The sequence below is a fragment of the Copadichromis virginalis genome, linkage group LG23 (genome assembly GCF_057382275.1).
Source record: "Copadichromis virginalis isolate Kocher_CV1m ecotype Utaka linkage group LG23, C_Virginalis_male_GT1.1, whole genome shotgun sequence".
Lineage (NCBI taxonomy): Eukaryota > Metazoa > Chordata > Actinopteri > Cichliformes > Cichlidae > Copadichromis > Copadichromis virginalis.
Genome location: NC_140639.1, coordinates 48,630,531 through 48,651,091, shown reverse-complemented (window position 1 = coordinate 48,651,091; position 20,561 = coordinate 48,630,531). Strand labels below are relative to the sequence as shown.

Here is a 20,561-nt window from a genome sequence, read left to right as displayed (position 1 = left end):
AGATGTAGAGAAAGTAAAAGGAAACATCACATTTCAATAAATGAGAATTCGGTGTGTGTTAAACATCATGTCTAGAATGAACACTTTTTATCCTTCCAAAAATAATTATCATTATTAAGAGAGAAGATAATATAAATGTAGATGTTCTTACTTGATTTTTCTCTGTTTGAATGTGAATAGTGTTACACTAATGCTGACATCCTTTCTTATCAACGTGGCTGCTTAAGGTCAGGAACATCTGGAGTGTCTGTACCTGAAAATCCCAACGGTTTGGTGAGCAATTTATTGCTACGATCTACAGCAGCTAGTTAAAAGTTTGCCAGTAAACATAAAACATGTACATTTATTTTTTAGGATGTTACTTATATAGATAATTACAGATTAGTGTTATAATACTATTAGTGCCAACTTCAGTGTCCTTTATTTCGTGAAGAAGCTCTTACAGAAATGAGCAGAAACATTAAATAATCCAGGCAACAGATGGAGAGATTTAAAGATCAATAGAGTGTGTGGGTAGACCGGGTTGAACTTGATTAATACCTAAAATATTTCACTTTTCTAAAGGATGACGATGAGCCAGATCAGCCCTATACAAACCTTCAGCAGCCATCGAGTGATTCCTACCAGACTATCATCTCAGTGAACCATCAACACGACAACAAGACACGCTCAGCAAGAAGCACAGGAACTGTGGGAGTGGATAATAAAGCTCTATGAAACATTTTAAAGTATATAAAACTTTAGGTGACATACTAATATAATAATATTCATATATTATAATAAACGTCCATCTTTTCACACTGGATAGTTGTTTCCCAGTAATGGAGACCATTCAGTCATAATACTCCAACTCAGGCTCTCAGATTTAATACAATACAAACACAATAAACTGTGGCAAACATGACTCTTTGTATCAGACTAGTTTTGTTTTTGAACAAACATCTCATCATAATTTGAACACAATGTCCATCCAGATAAACAGAGAGATCAGTCTGGCTTAAACAATGTTGGTGGTTTACCTTCTACTGTCCTTCCACTTTTATGCACTTCTATTTTAGACATAGTAAAAGTTTCAGTGTAGACACAAGAGGTGAAATAAGGAGGGTGCAAGTCTTCCTGCTTTCACTATAGTCTACCTCACACTGTCAGCCACAGTTACTTCCTCACCAGCATGACTGCACGGAAACTCTGCTTTCTCCTGCTTCTGCTTGTGGCTTTTAGCAGTGAAGGTAAATATATATAATTAAAAAAGAAAAGCTGTAAAGCCAGGTGTTTAAGAAGAAAGCTTTAGTTAGGTTAGTGAAATAATATATGTGATTGATTTTCCCACAACAACAAATATATAGAAACTATAATCCCGATTTTGTTTCATTTTAACTGGAACAATTTATAGAGACTCTTGTGAAGACAATTGGAAAGAAACCCGATTCCACTCAAATATGCAGCAAAACAACTCTGAATATTACTGTGATGATACTGTGTGAGATCAGCACAGAGAGGAGCCGAGGAGAACAGTGTCGTCTGCTCTATCGTTACGACCGAGGCTTTATTCATGGCTGTGACTCCAGGTTCACACTGATCAAAGAAAATGAGACTGTGTTTCTCCACCTGCTCAACTTAACATCTGAAGACAGTGGGAACTACACCTGTGAGTGTGGATTTCGTGGTGGATTGTATGTTCTCCATCTCAGTGTGACTGTGAGAGGTAAAAACATTTTCTATTTATACCCACACCGCAGATTCAAGGTGGATGTTTGGAACTGCGTTAACACTTTCTTTTCTGTCATACATGGTTTGAGGTCGTCATTCCCGCCTGCAGCGGATTAATGAAAGGTTTCAGTCAGGAGATGAACATCTGGAATGTTTTTAAGCTCTTCTTCTGGCTAATTTGTTTAAAATTTCATTATAAAACTGCTCCAATCACAACTTTGGTGTTATTTCATCAGTGAAATGTTTGAATGATGCAATTGTAACTCTAATGTAATGAAAAGATAAACATGTTTTCCACTTTAATATAACAGGTTAATGCAAATTTCGTGACTTTTCATGTTTTCAAAATGAAGTTATTTTGTGTGTGTGGCAACATTCAACAGACGATGGAGATTCTTCTGGCATGAAGTTCATGGCTACAGTTCCCATCATTTCTGCTGCTGCTTCACTCATCAGTGTGGCTGTGATAACCTGTGGTTACAGCCTGAGGAGAAATCCTCGCAGGTGAAAACTTTTACTGACGCACTTAAACTCATGAAATGACCCTTTGAAATCACTTGAGCACATTACTGCATACAGCAGCCACTGTGGTGTTCAAAGTATCTCATAGGTTCTTTTCAAACACCACACATTAGTTGTAGACATAGCTAGTCTTGTTTTTGAGGTATTTTTCACCCCATGACCTCTGATGTTTTTATCCTAACAGAGAAAACAGATCAGGTCTAACTAACTTAACAGGATCTGAAACTCGCCAGATGTTTGTGAGTTTTCCATAGTTCTGTTTTACACTTAATTGTGCCGAGGCTGCAGTGCATTATGTCTGTGTTTTAAGCTGCACTTTAATTAAATGTAAATGACAGTGTAAATTGTTGTTTAGGACAAAGAGGACCGCTACATGAGCCTTCATCGGCAAAACATCGATGTCTACCAAACTATCTCCTCCGGTCGCCTTCATCATGATGCTGAGGCCGCTGCATGTCACAGTCATGTACAATAATAATCAGAGATGGAGTTTTTACCCTGACTACGTGATCTATAAAACTATGATGCTAGACATGCTATCTATAAAAGACACTGACATTTTAACTTGCCAGCATCATGTGTACTGTTAGTTTGTTTTGCACTGAAAAAAGAGAAAAATATTAACGTCCAGTAAAACTTGTAATGATGTTGTGAATGAATTGCCTTAATTCATGGCTTTTAACACCATTTAATTTCTGTTTTTTATCTGGTTTGAACGTTGAAAATCCTGCCACTTGGCTCTGTGGCCTCTGCCACCATTATGGTTTTTGCTATACTGGTCCACTTGATAGTCATATTTGATGATGATTTTACTTTATTTTGAGTCATTAGAATCAGAACGGGGGTCAGGAAAGAAGAAAAAAGATAAGCTGGGGAGAAAGTTAACAGAAGAAGAGGGAAAAATAGAGAAGAAGAGAAATAGATGGAGAGGAAGAGAGAAAACATACTGAAAATCTATTTCATCATCTGCTGAAAAACACAAGGAAAAACCAACACAGTGGGGAACCCACAGCAACAACCAATAATATGCAGTAAGTAGGCTAGTAAGTAGTAGTAAATAATAGATATTAAATGTTACTGAGCAGTAAATGGGCCCAGAGGGCCGAGACCTGAGGGCACCCCACCCGCAGCACAGGCCCAACAGAGCCAGGGGGCCGGGCCCCACCGAGCAGCCGCCCAGAGTGAGCCACTAAACACAGAGAACCACTAATGCACTGTGGGTGGGGGCACCAGCTACTGGCAGGAAGTGTGGTGGGGGGAAATAATACGTGACTATTTTTATGTGGAGTGGAATTAAACTGCCATAGAATATGCTTGTGGTGGATTTGACTCAACACAAGCGTATTGTCAAAGTGTTCTTTGGCATGCATCGAGGCAGTTTCTCAGATACTGAAGTGACTTGAGAAGAGCCAGTTAAAGCCTACTGTGCTTGAGTGGGCAGCTCAAGTTTCCACCTGGAAGGTTTAGTGAGACAAAGACAGGAAGTTAAAGCTGCTGACTAATAATCTGCAGGTTCCTGATTTGAGTCTCTGTTAAGAGGATGGTGTCTCTGAGATAATTGCTTTTGTGCATCGATAAATAAACAGGGAAATAAATGAATAGAAAAAAGCATCCGAGCGGATGTGCACCGATGGTGTGCCCACTGGTCTTAAAGTGCCTTTGCGCCCCTTACCATTTATGGAGGTCCCATTTGGGCACATTGGCTTGGACCTATAGTGTACATGGATGTTGCTTTGTATTAGTTCTGTTATATTATACAACACAATAACATGATGCAGTGCTGCTGTGCACCATTTCTGCAAAGAGTGTGGTGCAAGCAAGGAAGATAAGATAACTCTTGCACAGTCATACCTAGTGCAATAATACAACAAAATTGGAAACTGTCCCACCATAACACAATCATTTAGATACAATATTGGACTTTGTTTACATGTAACTGCACAAATAGAATTTAGAAATGTAATTATTGACAAGAGTGAACAACCACTTATAATGTAATCTACAGCTGTGACCAAACAGCTAGATAGAGAATCAGAAGTGTTGTGTTTTCTACAAAGTTTGCTGTTTCAGTGAGAGTCATATGTCATATCATTTCAAACAGTGGCGATCCAGAAATGTTGTACAAACGAGTAAGACTAACTATAGACTTTAGCCAAAGTTGTTAAGTTAGCTAAAGAGTTGGGATTGTGTGTAAGGCATAAATAAACCTAAAATGCAATGTTTTGGACGTTCTTTGGCACATTTCCCTACTGTAGGGGTCTCTGCAAGCATACGGGGCTCTGAGAGGGAACAAGATGACAACGAGGAATTCTACTGGAAACAGTCGATCATGTCTGTCAAAGCTGAATTCAGGGCAAACTAGGCTAAATTAGTGTTTTTAGCTAACAGCTACAGTAAGCATAAAAGTGACTGTTGGGCTATTATTTGTTAACAGGGGCGATTTTAGCCCATTTTTGGGGTGCTTTGGTTCATTTTTTGGGGTGCTTTGGTTCATTTTTGGGGTGCTTTGGTTCATTTTTGGGGTGCTTCAGCACTTACTTACTTTTTTTTGACAATATTTCCTGTTTGTGTGACACACTACTAAAAATATAAAAGGCAGAACTTGGTTGAGAGGTAACATTTTAACAACAAAAGTATCCATAATATTTTTTAATATTTTGTAATAATTTATTTGTAATAATTTATTCTGTTTCAGGAGTGTTTTTATGTATCTGTATTATATTATACAAACACATTAAAAGTGAATCTCTGTCCAAAATATGCACTCAGTTTACTTCTTACTCACTATGAGCATCATTCATTATTCTCCTCCAGTAATTAAGGTTAGGATATGTATTTTTTTTATTCCAATCCATTCTTCTTTTGCAGCATTTAAATAACCTTGATCAGATTTGATGGTTTAGTTACAGACTTTTCAAAAAAGTGTTTTGCTTTTCTTTCACAAATGTGGGATTAAATTGTTAAAAAGTACAAAACAGTGATGTCATGTTTTGTGACGAGGACCCAGGCACAGAGAGACTTGATGAATTTAAGAATCTTTTGATTTAATAAAGAAATTTGCAGACTTGCACAGAGATGGTAAAATTATGATGACTGATAAAGGAGGCGAAGACAACAGACGATGAGGACAGGGAGGATGCAGGGACAGAGACGGGGAAGAAGTCTCATTGTGACGAGTAAAGTGTATCTTGGCTGGCTGGGCAGCTCTCTGGGTGCTCAGCCCCCCGAAGCTCTGATCCTAGAATCCTCCCTGAATTGTGTTAATACAGTATGTCAACATGAAAGCATAACTGTACAGGGTGGGCCAGTTATATGGATACACCGTAATAACATGGGAATGGTTGGTGATGTTAAAGTCCTGTTTGTGGCACATTAGTATATGTGAGGGGGCAAACTCCTCAAGTTCGGTGGTGACCATGGTGGCCATTTAGAAGTCGGCCATCTGATACCAAATGATACCAAACAAGGCAAAGTAAATAATTTTTAAAGGTAAATGTAGAGGAAACATCAAAAGTTGTCACGGCTGGGGCAGCAGTCGTGTGGTGGAGTGAATGAGGACCAAGATGCAGACGGCGGTGGAGATGCGAGTGGAGATTTATTTACAGTGAAAATAACAAAGGTGAGGGAAGAAGCGAACATCAACCTAAACTGGGACAAACTAACAGACAAAGCAGAAAACATGAGGGCAGCAGGGAAACACAGAGATGACACGAAGAAGACAGAGAGACGTGGAGAAACACCGATGGACACGGAGACTTTTCACCTGTTCCTTTTGTTTGAAGTGGCTGAACTTGGCCACAGTAGGACGTGGTCTCCCGGTCGCAGCCCGCATGGGGCCGATGCGATGCACTCTATCAAAGGCCATGTTCTTCACCGTGTCCTCCAGCAGCTTCAGGTGGGTTTTGATGAAGTTTTTGCACTCTGAGCCTTCTTCATCACAAGATCCTGGAAGCACTGATCAATGTAATTGTCACGGCTCAACGGCACGAGGGAACAGGGATGGACACAGGCGCAGAAACCAACCCGGAAGCGAGGTGACAGAAAACAAATGATTTATTTCCGCCCACAGGAAAACAAAGGTGAAACACAAAGCGACGCCACCACACTAGTGGCGCGTAGGATTCGTCTGTGATAATGAGGGCGACCTAGACACGGCTGAACAGCGGGGACAGCGGGGAGGTAGAAACAGGACTAGGTAGGGGCCGGGGCACTGGAACAAGAGGAGATCACGATCAGAGGGATCCAGCAGACAACCAATAATCCTCCGCAGTTGAATTGAATTGCCTTACTTGGTTTCAGATGGAGGGGACAGGTGGAGCGGAAAACCCGGAAGCGGTCGAGGCGTGGGGAGGCAGGCAGGTGAGCAGTGGGCCGGCAGGCCACGTTGTGTGAGCAGCTGGCGGCCCAGGTCCAGGAGGACGGGAGCGAGGGGAACAAGATCTCCACTCCGGGTGCTATCGCTGAGGACAAGAAAAGACAGGTCAGTCATCACACGGCGTTAAGACAAGGTTTAGGATGCTCCACTGAACTAACATGGGAATAGCAGATACTCAGGCGATGAGTGGTTGAGAGCGCAGGTCTGATATACCGCTGGCACGATTGCTCACAGGTGGTCAGCCAGGGAGGGGCAACCGGACTCCGCCTAAAGGAGGAGGAGCCGCTGTCTGAGACCTGCAGGTGCCCAACCAGACCATGACAGTAATCTTGGAGAGCCTCTAAACTCTCCCCGTTGTTCTCCAGGGTGTTGGAGATGATTTAGACAAATATTGTTAGTTAGAAGACTATTGATAAGTGTATTTGGTAATACTGAAGCTTAAAGGAATTTGTTCAATTCTAAACTACCATTCGCTTTAATTTTCCGCCAAAATCTCCGGCGTCTGACGTCAGTTACAACATGAGTCGCTTACCTCTGACACTCTGAAGTCACATTGAGTTTTCCTCACTGACTGTTTCAGACAGGATTGTGGGAGCAACACAAAAAGCAGCTTCAGCTGGAAACAGAGCGTTCTCACTCCCGAGGCGTAACATGTGGACGTTTTGTCACGTCCCGCGGCGTTCCTGAGGAACGCGAAAGGAGACCTTCGGCGTTCTTATGGTACGCGGCGGGTTATGGCTGGAATCCAGTGCAATGACGCTCCCGCGGTAGTAGACGTTCCAGACCTGTATTCCAGCCCTAAACCTAACCTTATGCCTAGCCCTGACCTTAACCAGGACTTTAATGATGTTAAATAGCGTGTTTCTAAGCGATTTGAAGAAAAAGAGCGAACATGTGTAGGTTCAGTCCAGACGGTTCTCATATTTCCTCTTTTTCCGAGGTCGTCATTTAGGAACGTGGTGGGTAGCCGAAAACGTAATATGGTGACGATTTGTCACCTAGCGTAAAATGTTACGCTTTGGGAGTGAGAACGGGTTGCTGGAAACACACAGTTTAGTGTCTTTGCTGCTCGCTTTAAGTCACAATAAACAGGAAACTCATTGTGTCTCATGTCAGAATCACTCATATACAGGACAGGAAGAGGCGGAGCTTATTTCCTGCAGGGAGAGGTTAGCAGTCTGTGTCTTTCTCATTTCTGAATCCTAAAGAGCTGAAAAACACAGGCTGTTATTGGCTGGCTGACACTGGGATTAATGTCCTTGAAGCCAGCAGTCTTTAATGTCCAGGTTCAGAACGGGCAGGTGAAAAACAGTCCTTTATGTCCTCTGATGTTCAATAAACTGTCCTGATTACTGAGGGAGCAGAGAAAGTGTCTCCATCACTCACCACAGCTGGATGCTCTGAAATCCTGGAATCCAGCTGTGGAGAGGAGCGCCGGCGGCGTGGACGCAGTTTAGTAATCAGGGAACGGGAGGCAGGAGGGAAACACAGCTGGGACCAATTACACACACGAGACAGGAAACAGTAACACAGGACTGTCAAAGTAAAACAGGAAATATAACACAGAGTCCAAAGTAAGGAGACGTGGGACACAGTGAAGACACAGAAACAGAAACCAGAACTATAATCACAAAACAAACTCAGAAACATAAAGAGTGAATCAGCTGATTCAGTGTTTGTGACAAAAACATGGATCCTGGTTAATAACTTTTATTTGTTTGTTTCTGTATTATTTTGTGTATCGTTCTTATGAGCTGTTGTTTTGTCAGTGAAATATTATTTCATTGTTTTAAGCTTTTTGTTGACTTTGAAGTGCTTAAGTTGATATTTTTGAACATTTAATTTGTTCGATTATTGTCGAGTCGATAAAACTGTCAAACGCACAGCTGCTTCCAGCACGGCCGGAGGAGAGGTGGCCGAGCAGACGCACAACACACACAGCTCACAGGTTTGCATTTCTAGATATTGCAGATGTTGCAGAAATTGAGAGTAAAGAACTCAGAGATCCAGCGCTGTCTCCTGCCCCTTATTTATACACCACAACACAACGACAGGCGTAACTCACACAAACGGGTAACATGAGGCTCAGATGCTTTGGACGTGTTCACATATACTGGACACAGAATGATGAAGATGGAGCTGCAGGAAGGAGGAAAAGAGGAAAAACACAGAAAAGATTCACAGATGTGGTGAAAAAGGACACGACAGCTTCTGTTTGTTAGTTTGGTTTTTCTTTATTTGGTAAAGATTCAGAAATAAAGAGAAGATCACATGTTTGAATATTATATTAACGTTCTGTAATTACAACAAGTTGTAAAATCTTTCCAGAGTGAGACAGAGACTGTGCAGAGACTGTAGAAGGACAGAGCAGCAGCAGAGCAGTCCAGATACACTGATGATCCTCTGTCAGATCCAGAGGGACACACAGGGCTGATGCTGGACTCTACATTGTGTCTGACAGTGGAGCTGTTCTCAGAGCAGTTCACTCTGCAGCACTGACAGTCATCTGCACTTCATTCCTCTGTCAGTCACTGCTGGATGAAGCTCTCCTCTCCACCTCCCAGTAACATGGCCCAGTCAGAGCGTCTCTACACACAAGCTGCTGCTGCTTCAACCTCTCTGGATCATCAGGACACAGCTGCTCCTCTCTCAGCACACACACCGTCCTGTTTACCATCATCACCTCCACCTGCAGAGAGAAGGAGGAAGAGCAGAGGAGATAAACGAGTGTTTCCAGAGACTCTTCATCAGCTGTCAGTCAGTGATGCAGCACATCCAGTATAAACAGCAGCAGGGACGTCAGTGCTGGGACTGTACTAGGACTCATTGTTGCTTCACTTTTTCTAATCTTTGGATTTTTATTGAAGTTGCTGAAAATGTTTTTCCCTCCTAGTTTGAGTTTGGACTTTCATTCATTAGAAGAACCTTGGTGTGTCCACTCTGAGCTCTGTAGGAACCCCAACAACAAGCCCAACAATCCAGATGGACGGTTCCAGCTGTTAACTGGAGGAATTCCATCCAAACATCTGCTCTCACTAAATTCTTCCTCACCTACAGACTGTGTTCTTCACTGCTTTAAACTTGGAAATCAATGCAGTCATTGGTCTGCGTGCTGCTTTGTTCAGAGAGCTGATTGGCTGTTGACAGTGTTTGATCAGAGCGTGTCAGCCGTTACTACGGTGACCATAAAGGTGAGAAACAGGAAGTGTTTGTGTCCAATCCTGAAGCCTGTCACCGTTCTCCTCTCACAGCTTCACTGAGAAGCTGCAGCTTTACAGGAAACACTGGATCTTTGTTTCATACTGACTGTGTTTAGTACAATACTGCTGACAGCACCACCCACTCACTCCATCACTCTACTGACCTCAGAGTCTCCAGTCTGTAGTCTGGACTCTTCTGAAGATCAGACAGCTGCTTCACATCTGGATCCTTCAGGTTGTTAAAGTCCAGGTTGAGCAATCTCAGATGGGAGGGGTTGGACTTCAGTGCTGCTGCCAGATAATCACAGCTGATCTTTGACAAACCACAGTCCATCAATCTGTATAAAGAATGAAAGATGTAAGTTTATTAGACAAAGTGCTTGAAATCATTCAGTGTTTCATCATCTGTTCAGAGCTGAAGAAGGTTCAGAATGTAGAAGTTTAGAAAATGGAAACTCCAAACAGCTGAAGCCAACAGGAAGCAGCTTCAAACAGGAAACTGTGCAGAGTTTCAGACTATATGTCCTGATGCAGCCAGTTGGATTTTGGAGATTTGAATCTCTGTTCTGTGACTAAGTCCTTGAATCATTTCTTCCAGTTGGTCCAACAAGACAGACTAAGTATTGGACATGTGTTGTGGCTCCATCAGGGGAGCTTCTAAATGTGATGTGATGGCCCCTCTGGGTCTGTCAGGTCACAGCACTGAAGAGAGCTCAAACTGGGCACACAGCTGTTCCAGTCTGGACCAAAGACTCTATACTGGGACTGAGGGACTGCTTTGACTGCACCCACTGGGACTTTTTAAAGGCTCATGTTCTCACTTAGATCATCGATTTCTACTGACATTTCTTTCTGGGAAAAATGGGGATTACTTTGGAAACAGGAAGTATTTTCCCCAATAAGCAGCCCTGGATTAGTAAATCACTCCAACATGTTCTCAGGCAGAAGAAGCTGTCTTGTTATGAGGGAGAGAAGAAAAAGATTGAGGCACAGAAACCTGTTGAAAGAGAGATAAAGCAGCTAAAATCAGGTGTAAAAGTAAAGCAGAGGATGAGCTGAATAAAGGACACTCAAGGCTGGCTTGGAAAGGAATGAAGTCCATGGTGGGGATGCAGAACAAGGAGCAAAGATGAATGTGATGCTGAATCAGCAGAAGACTTGGACTCATTTGATTCCAGCTTTGATATCATTGATTTCAATGAAGAGCTTTGTGATTGTAGCAAAGGGCTGGTAGCTCTGAGAGTCCCACTGATGAGGTGTTTGTGTGGAAATCTCTTAGTGGGACCAAAGAGAGAAAAAGCCCTGGTCCTGATGCTGTGGGAGGGAAATGATTGAAGTGTGCTGTGAGGAACTGACTGGGAGATTTTCACACATTTTCCAGTCCTCCTTGGAACAACAGGAAGTTCCCAGCATATGGAAACAAAGGTTAAGTGTCCTATGGCACTCAGTGATGATGGTGCTGTGGCCCCACCACCTCCACCTCTTTGTAAAGGAACTAACTGTAATCTGAAGCTTCAAATGGAACTAAGACTTCCTCCACTAGGTGGCAGTGTCTGATGAGAAAGTGTTAGTGGAGCTGGCCTGGAGTCAGAAACAGGAAGATGCAGGATTTGGGCTGAAATGGGCAAAAGTGGTTAGCACTAGTGCCTTAGAGCAAGAAGGTTGTAGGTTGAAGCTTGTTGGTCAGCTGGGCCTTTCTGTGGAGGTTGGATGTTCTCCCACAGTCCAATGAAATGCTGCTTAGGTTCATTGGTGCTTCTACATTGGCTGTAGGTGTGGATGTGAGGGAGTGCTTCTCTGTCGCTCTCTGTTGGCCCTGTGATGGACTGCTCACCTGTGCAGGTGGACCACGCCTCTTGCCCTATGACAGCTAGGGCACAGGCTGCAGCCCTGTGAGCCTAAGCTGAATAAACAGTTAGCAAAAATGATCCATAGATGGCCTGAAATCCCCCAGTTAGCAGTTTGGTAGATAGCTATGACATGCTAATCCCATCCAGCAGCTGTATTCTACCTGTAAGCTGATCCGTGCTGAGCCAAAGCACTTTTTCATATACAAATTACAACCTTTAATAGAAACCTATTGGTCAGCATCTTATTAGCCTGCTGTTAGCTTCATTCCACAGAAAACTGAGAGAAACTAACAGAGTTGATAAAGAATAAAGAGAAATGTGCTGATTTAAAGCCTTTGAAGTGCTTCAGATGATCTCTGTCCACTTCTGTCCACTCATTCATTCATGTAAGCTTTCTAATGCAGCTTTGATCTTCACAGTCTGCTTGATGAAACTCATTCTAACCCTGAATGTCAGAGTGTTCCTGCTTCTCTTTCCCATCATTCATGCTGGCAGTGGAGGAGATTTGGATGTTGGACTGTGTTTTGGATGATGTGTGTATGTTTGTGTTGGACTGCTGTCTGTAAAGCAAACGCACATTTTGCTTTGGATTTCAGTGTCACACAGACTTTAAGGTGCAATGAAGAGTTTGAGAGTTTCACAGTGAATTTTCCAGTGGAGGATTTTTCTTCTTCTTTGAAGGTTTGAAATGTGAACATTGTTCTGCTGCAGTCAATGGACTAAACCAGAGAAGAAGAAAACAGACTTTACCATGAAGATCCTCAGTGTGGATCAGTATAATATCAGCCTGATGTCTGCAGTTTAGTGTCAGCACAACTTTCACATCATATTCATCTCAGCACAACTAAAACATGCTGACTGACCTCAGAGTTTCAAGTTTACATCCTGGACTCTCCAGGAAACCACACAGATGCTTCACTCCTGAATCCTGCAGCTTTTTGTTGTTGGTCGAAAACCAGGAGTCATTACTCAGGTCCAGCTCTCTCAGATGGGAGGGGTTGGACTTCAGTGCTGCTGCCAGATAATCACAGCTGATCTCTGACAAATCACAGCCCCACAATCTGTATAAAGAATGAAAGATGTAAGTTTATTAGACAAAGTGCTTGAAATCATTCAGTGTTTCATCATCTGTTCAGAGCTGAAGAAGGTTCAGAATGTAGAAGTTTAGAAAATGGAAACTCCAAACAGCTGAAGCCAACAGGAAGCAGCTTCAAACAAACACAACAAGAGAAAAAACTCTGAATGTTTCACATTAAAGTCGTACATTTCTCATAAAAACAGGACAAAGACTTGAAAAAGTCGTGTTTTTCCTTCCAGGAACCACATGGCTTCACTTTTAAAGGTGAAGTGTGACAGAAATGGACATATTTGAAGTCCAACACCTTTTTCCAGTCACATTATTAAAGCAGACAAACTACAAGCTCATTTTCATTCCAACAAGTCATCTTCTGACCTGGACTAACAACACTGGTCTCTATGTGCAGCTGGCTGTGAGACCAGTGCTCAGGGAGCGTCTACAAAGTGCAACACTGAAAGAACATCACACACTCATTTGCTTCCAGCACTTTCACACAAACATCTACTGTCATTATTGTCACCAAACTCTGTGGATCCTTTATTGCAAATTCAAATGGGATCAAATGGTCAGACAAAAGAGGGTTATGAGGAAATATGATGAAATGTTGTGTATTAGCAGCAAGTTATTGAATCATTTTCCTCAGAAACCAAACAAAATGATTGACAAACATGTTTTTACAAACTCAGTGTTGGACTTGGATCAGCAGGATAAGCTGATGTTTAAAGGCATTTGAGTCTCGCTGTATGAGAGTCCAGTTCTTACTCAATATTTATGGATGATGTTCTTTCAGTGTTGCACTTTGTTTGGCACAAAATGAAATTATTTGGCCTCTCAGATGCTTTTAGAGATTCCCAAATGACTGATGATGACATCTCTGGGGTCTGATTGATAGAAAAAAAATGTCTTTGAGACCTTTTGTAACTGACAAACTCTTCATCTGCTAACAACACTGAGTTGAATCTCCATGGCTGATAGTTGGAGCAGGCATCAGGAATACACATTGAAAAAACAAGAGGAGAAATCACCAGAGTCTTATAATCACATTCTGTAACTAAAGGGAGACGTTTTTCTATACAAATATATGTTTTATGGACATTAGAAAAAAAAGAGTATTGACGTGAAGCAGGATTATGAAATCTCCATACATCAGCCAGCCCATAATTATCAAGAAAGCTCTGAATGACGCATGCTGAGTTTGGACTAAGTGTACTTTTGTGTGAACTGTGGTCCATAGCAGATAATGAGCAGTTTAGGTCTCCCTCAAAGATGATATTGTGTGATGACATATTGGGGAGCCGCGCAAAGACATTAGTGAAAAATCTGTGATCGTCCCAATTAGAGGCGTAGATATTTGCTAAGATCAAAGGAAAACCATAAACTATATTTTCTGCACTTAAAATCCTGTAATTTTCTCATAAATCGACAGTGCGCCTCATGGATGAATTCTGGTTGTGCTTACTGACCTCGAACCGATTTTATGTGCTACACGGCGCTCAGAAACCTTTCAAAAGATGTTTTGGTACGACTTTGCTCAGCTACGAGGCCGCACCGCTTGATGGATTGTTGGAGCATTACAGCTACGAGGAGCCTCGCGGAGTGATACGTACTCTGCTTCAACGTAATATTACTGTATTGAGTGTGTATAAGGACCATAAATGGCACCTGTAAGAGACACGGTTACAAAGAGGGTTTCAAACTCCAGGCTGTCAGTCACGCAGTAGAACCTGGGAACAGAGCAGCTGCTTGTTATTATGCTCAGCGTCTGTTTACATTTTGACTGCACGATTGTGAGCTTTTTGTTATGCACAAAAACAACAGTTTTCTTTTATTTATGGAGCATTATTATTTAATAAATGCTGATCATTTATTTCTGAGTAACTGTTTCATGTACATCTACGCTGTATGTTAATAAATGTGCCTGTGTGAGATTTGGGACACAGCTTTGACTAAGAACTCTCTTTTTGTTCGTACTTTCTGGCTTCAAAAATATCGAGATATATATCGTATATCGCCATCCAGCTAAAGAATATCGAGATATGAACTTTGGGTCATATCGCCCAGTCGTAATATTGCAATAGGTTGTCCGTTAAACTCAAGCGGGGCTTGGGCCCTGGCACGGCGTAGCCACACAATCCTGGTAGTAGTGACGCTCGGCTATGACGGCGTGCGGGTTACCAGCTGGCTTTCTCAGGATAGGGCTCCTGTGTGAGCGGTCGACAATAACGTCTTTATCCATACCCAGCACTTCACGTAGTAGCACGGATACGGCCGTGGAGGAGCTCGAGTCCAGGCCCTCTGGGATCCCTATGATGTGGATGTTAGCTCTCCGCTTCCTGCCTTCATCACATTTATCCTTCAGGTCAGACAGCTCCTCCTTCATACTCTCTACTGTAGACTGCAGGGTGGTCACCTCATCGCTCCACATTGACAGCCCATCCTCAGCTTCTTTCACTGTAACCTTTACTCCATCAACTTCGCCGCACGTCGCCGCCATGCTGTTAGCGATCTCATTTCTCAGTCCTTGCACGTCAGCCCTTATATTGTCAAAATCTTCTTTCAATGCATTTCTGACTTCTTCTTTTAACAGCGTACTAATGTCCTCTTTAATGGATTGAAGAAGCTCCAATTTTAGAGCAGTAGGATCCACATCACGCGCGTCTGTTGAGTCTGCTCTTCAGCGGCCGTAGAGCTGGACGCTGCCCTTTGGCCATCATCGATACTCTCGCCCGAGATCGCACCGGGGCTAAAATATTCACCTGCTCAGCTGTTTTTGATCAGTTTGAGCCTGTGTGGTTTGATCAGGTGGAGGAACGATGTGATGCTATAAAGACATCATCTTGTCCAAATGAAGTTGTTCCAACACGTGTTTAAAAAGATTTTAAAGGTTGTCGGTTCCGACATCTTAGCGATTTTTAACAGCAGTCTTAGTTCAGGTGTTGTACAGCCTGTTTGAAACATGCTGTTGTACAGCCTGTACTAAAACCCTGATCTGGATCCTCTGTCCGCTCAAACTTCAGGCCTATTTCAAAGCTTCCCTTCCTGTCGAAGATTTTGTAAAAGATTATATTTGTTCAGCTGCAATCTGTTGTAAAGGTTTCAGTCTGGTTTTAAAGCTCTTCACAGCACTGAAACTGCACTTTGGAAAGTTCTTAATGATCTTTTATCAGCCACTGATCAGGAGACTCAGCTGTGCTTTTGGATCTGACCGCTGCCTTGACCACAGCATCTTGACCTCACCATTGGAGCATGGCGGCATCAAGGGCGCTCTATTAGACTGGTTCAGCTCTTTTATTAAATCGCATTATTACATTTGGGGCTTATATTTGACGGCAATTTGAAAAACAGCTGAGCTCAGTTGTACAGCGGTCTTTCTTCAAACTGAGGCTTTTATCTAAGGTGAGATCATTTATATCTTTTAAAAACCTTGAACGGGCGATCCACGTTTTCATGACGTCCCAGCTGGATTATTGTAACTCCTTATATGTTGGAGTTAGTGGGACCTGCCTGGCAAGACTGCAGCTGGTCCAGAAAGCTGCAGCTCGTCTTCTGACACAAGCTCAAAGACATTTATCGTCCCAACAACCACATATACGCTGGTCCCTCGCTGTAACACAGTTCACCTTTGGCGGCCTCGCTGTTTCGCTGATCTTTTTTGTGCAATTTTGCATGTTTTTGTTTTTTACAGCGCATTGTGTTCTGCGTCCTGATTGGCTGTAGACCATTGTCAGCCAATCTCGTGCCGTGTCTCCTGTACAGTACAGAATGTGTTCAAATTTACAGCAGTGTGACTCTGCAGTGCTGCACTGTATGTTTGTACGTTTTGTCCCAACAAACAACAATGATGACGAGACGTTTTGCACCTGTGGTAGCAGCCAAAGGCAGAGGAAGATGCTGACCATCATAGTTTCAACAAGGAGGCAAAAAGGTTGTAACTGTCCACAACAAGAACATCGTAAGGATGGAGTCAGCTTTGGCTTTGTGGCTCAGTGACCGCAGGAAAAAGAACATCGTGCTGGACACCAACATTATCTGCAGAAAAACTCAAAAGCTTTATGAAACTTTACCTGACAGCGAGGAGCCCAGGCCATGGACGAGTGCTCCTCACACAGAAGCTCATTTAATGCCAGCAAAGGCTGATTTGACACGTTTCAGAAACACTTTGCTTTCACTCTTTAATAATGAACTTATTTTTCTATGAAGGTTTGAACTTTGTTTAAACAAGAGAGAAAAGTGTGAAAATGTTCATGCCTGTCTGAGAAAAGTGTAGAAAGTGTGCAGTGAGGGTTTAACTGCCTTAAAACTTCTATAATACTTGTAAAACATAAAGCTGCTACTTCATTCTGAGACTTATTTTTAGAACGTAACTCGATAAACCAGCGACCGCAGTACTGTATTGTGTTTATTTTGAAAACTCTCAACAGGATCTTCAGATTTATTTTGAAAGCTTTATCTGGAAAACACAAACACATAAGCAGGAAACAAAGAGCGTGATATGAAACGATAGACGTTTTCATATGGTCATCATATATACATCGTTCTATCGAACAGCCCCAGCTCCTGCTGTCAGTCTCTGTAAATCTGCTCTGAAAACACATTTGTATTCACTGGCTTTTAATACAGCATGAGAGTTATTTGATATTTGATGTGTGATATTAATATTAGGAGTTATTTTAATAGTTATCTTGGATTCTTGTACAGCACTGTGGTCAACGCTGCTGCTGTAATTAATGTGCTATAAACACATAAACAATCTGCAGTTAAACATCCAAAACTAAAGATGTGATCGCTGCCTTTAGAAAATGTGCTGATGCACAAGATATCAGCTCCATTAAGGTGGAATGTGGCCGTGTTAGAAACATGTTGGAAGAAGTTTGAAGCTGAAACTGTGAAGCTGAGAGTGAAAGAGCTCCAGCGTCTGTCACAGGAAACTTTCTTATTTCCACACTGATGAAAGCATCAAGCTTTGATTTCCTGCTGCTTTTATTGAGTCACACTGTGAAACTGAGCCACAGCTGAACCAGCATCCCTGTACAGCAGACACTTACAGCGCTTGGCTGCTTCCATTGGACCCTCTGCACAGAGCTTCAGTTTCCTCTTCTGGTCCCAAAGTGCAGAACAACAAGGTTTCAAACAGCTTCGTTCCAGCAGCATCAGCCACAGACATGCAGAGAGAATCCTTTGGTTGTGTTGTGTGTTTGCATATCTGCTGTGTTGCTTTGTGAGGATGGATCATCTCCTGCAGCTCCAGATAAACAAGCTGGACCTGAACCTGGTAGCTTCACTTAGAAGACACTTGTGACGGGAACGTGTGAGAAGTTTTGTGCAGACAAGTGTGGATTTAGAGTGTGGGACGAGCTCTCCACAGTCTTTGTGGAGATCCACATTCTGCATACTGCCTGTGAGAAGCTGCAGACATTTGTCCTCCAAATCCACTGAGCAGCTGCTCGTGGTGGTATTAGTTTCATGTGTGCGTGTTAGCATGAAGCCTCGGTCACACTCTGCTGTGGACACGTCACGGACAGCTGGACGCCTGATGGACGAGTCGTCCTTCCTGTTAAACTTCTTTGAGCATGAGAATAGCATGAGAAGCTCAGTGGACACTGTTCAGGGTTTTAACTCTCGCTTTCACTTCAGCTTCACCAACAACAGCACAAGCAGAGCAGCCCACTGCCTGCATGGCTGGGACAGCGCCCCCTGGTGACTGTAAACCACTACAACATGTAGACGGCCGTCTGCAGGCTGGATGTAGCACCACCGCAGAGACGTGCTGCAGCTCTGTTTAGTTACCCAGCTGACAGCAGAGGCTGTAGTTTACTGTTACCAACATGGAAAACTGAAGCTTCACCAGCTGGAGCTACAGAGCTGGAGAACAAAGGAGACTGAGAGGCCAGAATGATGTGGGAGGAAACATCAAGAGCCTGTTTGAAAGGAGACACATGTGGATGCTGTGCCAGTCTGTGGTCTGTCAGAAGTCAGCTGAGTCACACTGCAAGAAGCTGCAGAATCTCAGAGGAGGAGATTTGGAAGTGTTTGTGGGACAAACTGGACTCAAAGAAAGAAGATGTTTGTGAAGTCTTTGGTGGAGGTGAGCAGTGTGAAGCAGAACACATGCAGATGAATCAGGAGGTCAGCATCAGTGTCTCCTTGTGGTGGACGGTAAAAGAATCAGAGCCAACGCTCCCGTCCACCCTCGGCATGAAGCAGTGCTGTTTCTGAAACAGGAGGACAAGTCCAGAGAAGACAGAGGAAGCAAAGATGAGGGTGGGACAGGACAGCAGGACTTCCTTCACACCTGCAGCTCCATCACACTGCTGTAGCTCCTCTTCATCACACATGTACCTGCAGCCTGTCTTCGAGTCCAGGAGTCACCTCCACACAGTGTAGAAGCCTCCTGTGCAGACCATGGAGTCCAGCCTCTGTCAGGGAAGTCGGCACTAAAGCCTGAAAGACTTCAATCTGTCTCTGCTCCACCCGAGAAAGACCAGCACCGTACTTGTTGTGCATTCAAGGAGGGAACATCAGCGCTGCATCGTGGGAACAACACCGCAGGAACAAAGACACAGCACGGCCGATGAAGGACGAGGACAAAGGAAAGGTGAGTGAGAAGACCCTGGTGGTGTGGACGGACCTGCAGGGGCTCCAAGACTGAGGAGCAGAGACGTCCATGTACCAGCTGAGGATGCTGCAGTGATCCAGGGAGCTCGGTCCAATCTGAGGCCGTGTGAACTACGTGGACCACAGTTTCTTCACAGACTTCAGCAGCGTGAACATCTGGAGATCCAACAGTGCACGAGCTGTGAGCCATCAGCTGTTTCTCTCATCAGCTGCTGTAATGAGAGCTGCTGGAATCATCTCGAGCAGCAGGAAATCACTGATGTTGTTTCTAACCAAAGATATGGGACTGAGCTCCGCTGAGCTCCTTCTACTTTCATCCAGAAAGCGCCTTGAGGCGACTTATGTTGTGATTTGGCGCTATATAAATAAAATTGAATTGAAATTGAATTGAATCCAGATAGAAACTGCTACAGTCTGCTGATTATTGCTTTGCCTCCATCACACGAGCTCTTTATCCTGTTCTTCACTCTCATTGGTTCTTTGTCTGCTTGTTTTTACAACAGTAGTCTTCTGATTGGTCAAAGACAATCAGCTGTGACTAAATGTAGCTCCTACAGCAGTGATGGGAATAACTACTGAAGCTAATCCAGTATCAAAGCTCAGGAATCAGCAGCTCCCACCTCGTTTTCTTTCAACAACTATTTTTAGCTGCTGTGTTTTTGTGTTTCTGCAGACCTCAGACATCCTGCTGCTCTGGACAACTTTTTCATTCTTTTGTATCATTATTTTGCTTTTCTTTTATTATTATGTTATATGTATTAATATGTGAAACACTTATTCTTTGTGTTTTTGCTTTGCTCCTGTCAAACTGCTTTAATAAAATCTGCTGCAGTCTAAACTGTGGACGTTCCCTTTTTAACCCTTTGTGAAACAATAAAGGTTTAAATCTGAGTATTCATCTATGTTAGTGTTTAATGGGTCTGATAGGTTGCTTTGGCCTTTCCCAGTAATATCTTCCCTTGCAGTCTGTGGTCCAGGCTTCTAAAACCATCCCAGGTTAACAAGAACTACAATCTAGAGGAGAGCTGCCATAACAGGTGTGACTGATGAGATCTGACCTGCAAGGTTACTCAGGTTTGTTTGTATCAGGACAAGCAGGGAAGCCGCCTGGACGTCAAAGTAGTTAGAGCTGGGCGAGTGTCCTCACCCACGTCGGCTTCACAACTCTGCATCATCTACTGAGTAAGACTCAGAGCATCAGAGATTAGAAG

The 20,561-nt window shown here is 43.1% G+C and overlaps 1 protein-coding gene and 1 pseudogene across 2 annotated transcripts in view; both read right to left on the bottom strand.

Moving 5' to 3' along the window:
- Positions 1-20,561, bottom strand: part of LOC146682005 (NLR family CARD domain-containing protein 3-like) — a 239,129-nt pseudogene that overhangs the window by 48,587 nt on the left and 169,981 nt on the right. The window lies entirely within an intron of this gene.
- Positions 1-20,561, bottom strand: part of LOC146682011 (ribonuclease inhibitor-like) — a gene marked incomplete at its 5' end in the record, with an annotated part of 76,043 nt that overhangs the window by 53,695 nt on the left and 1,787 nt on the right. The window lies entirely within an intron of this gene.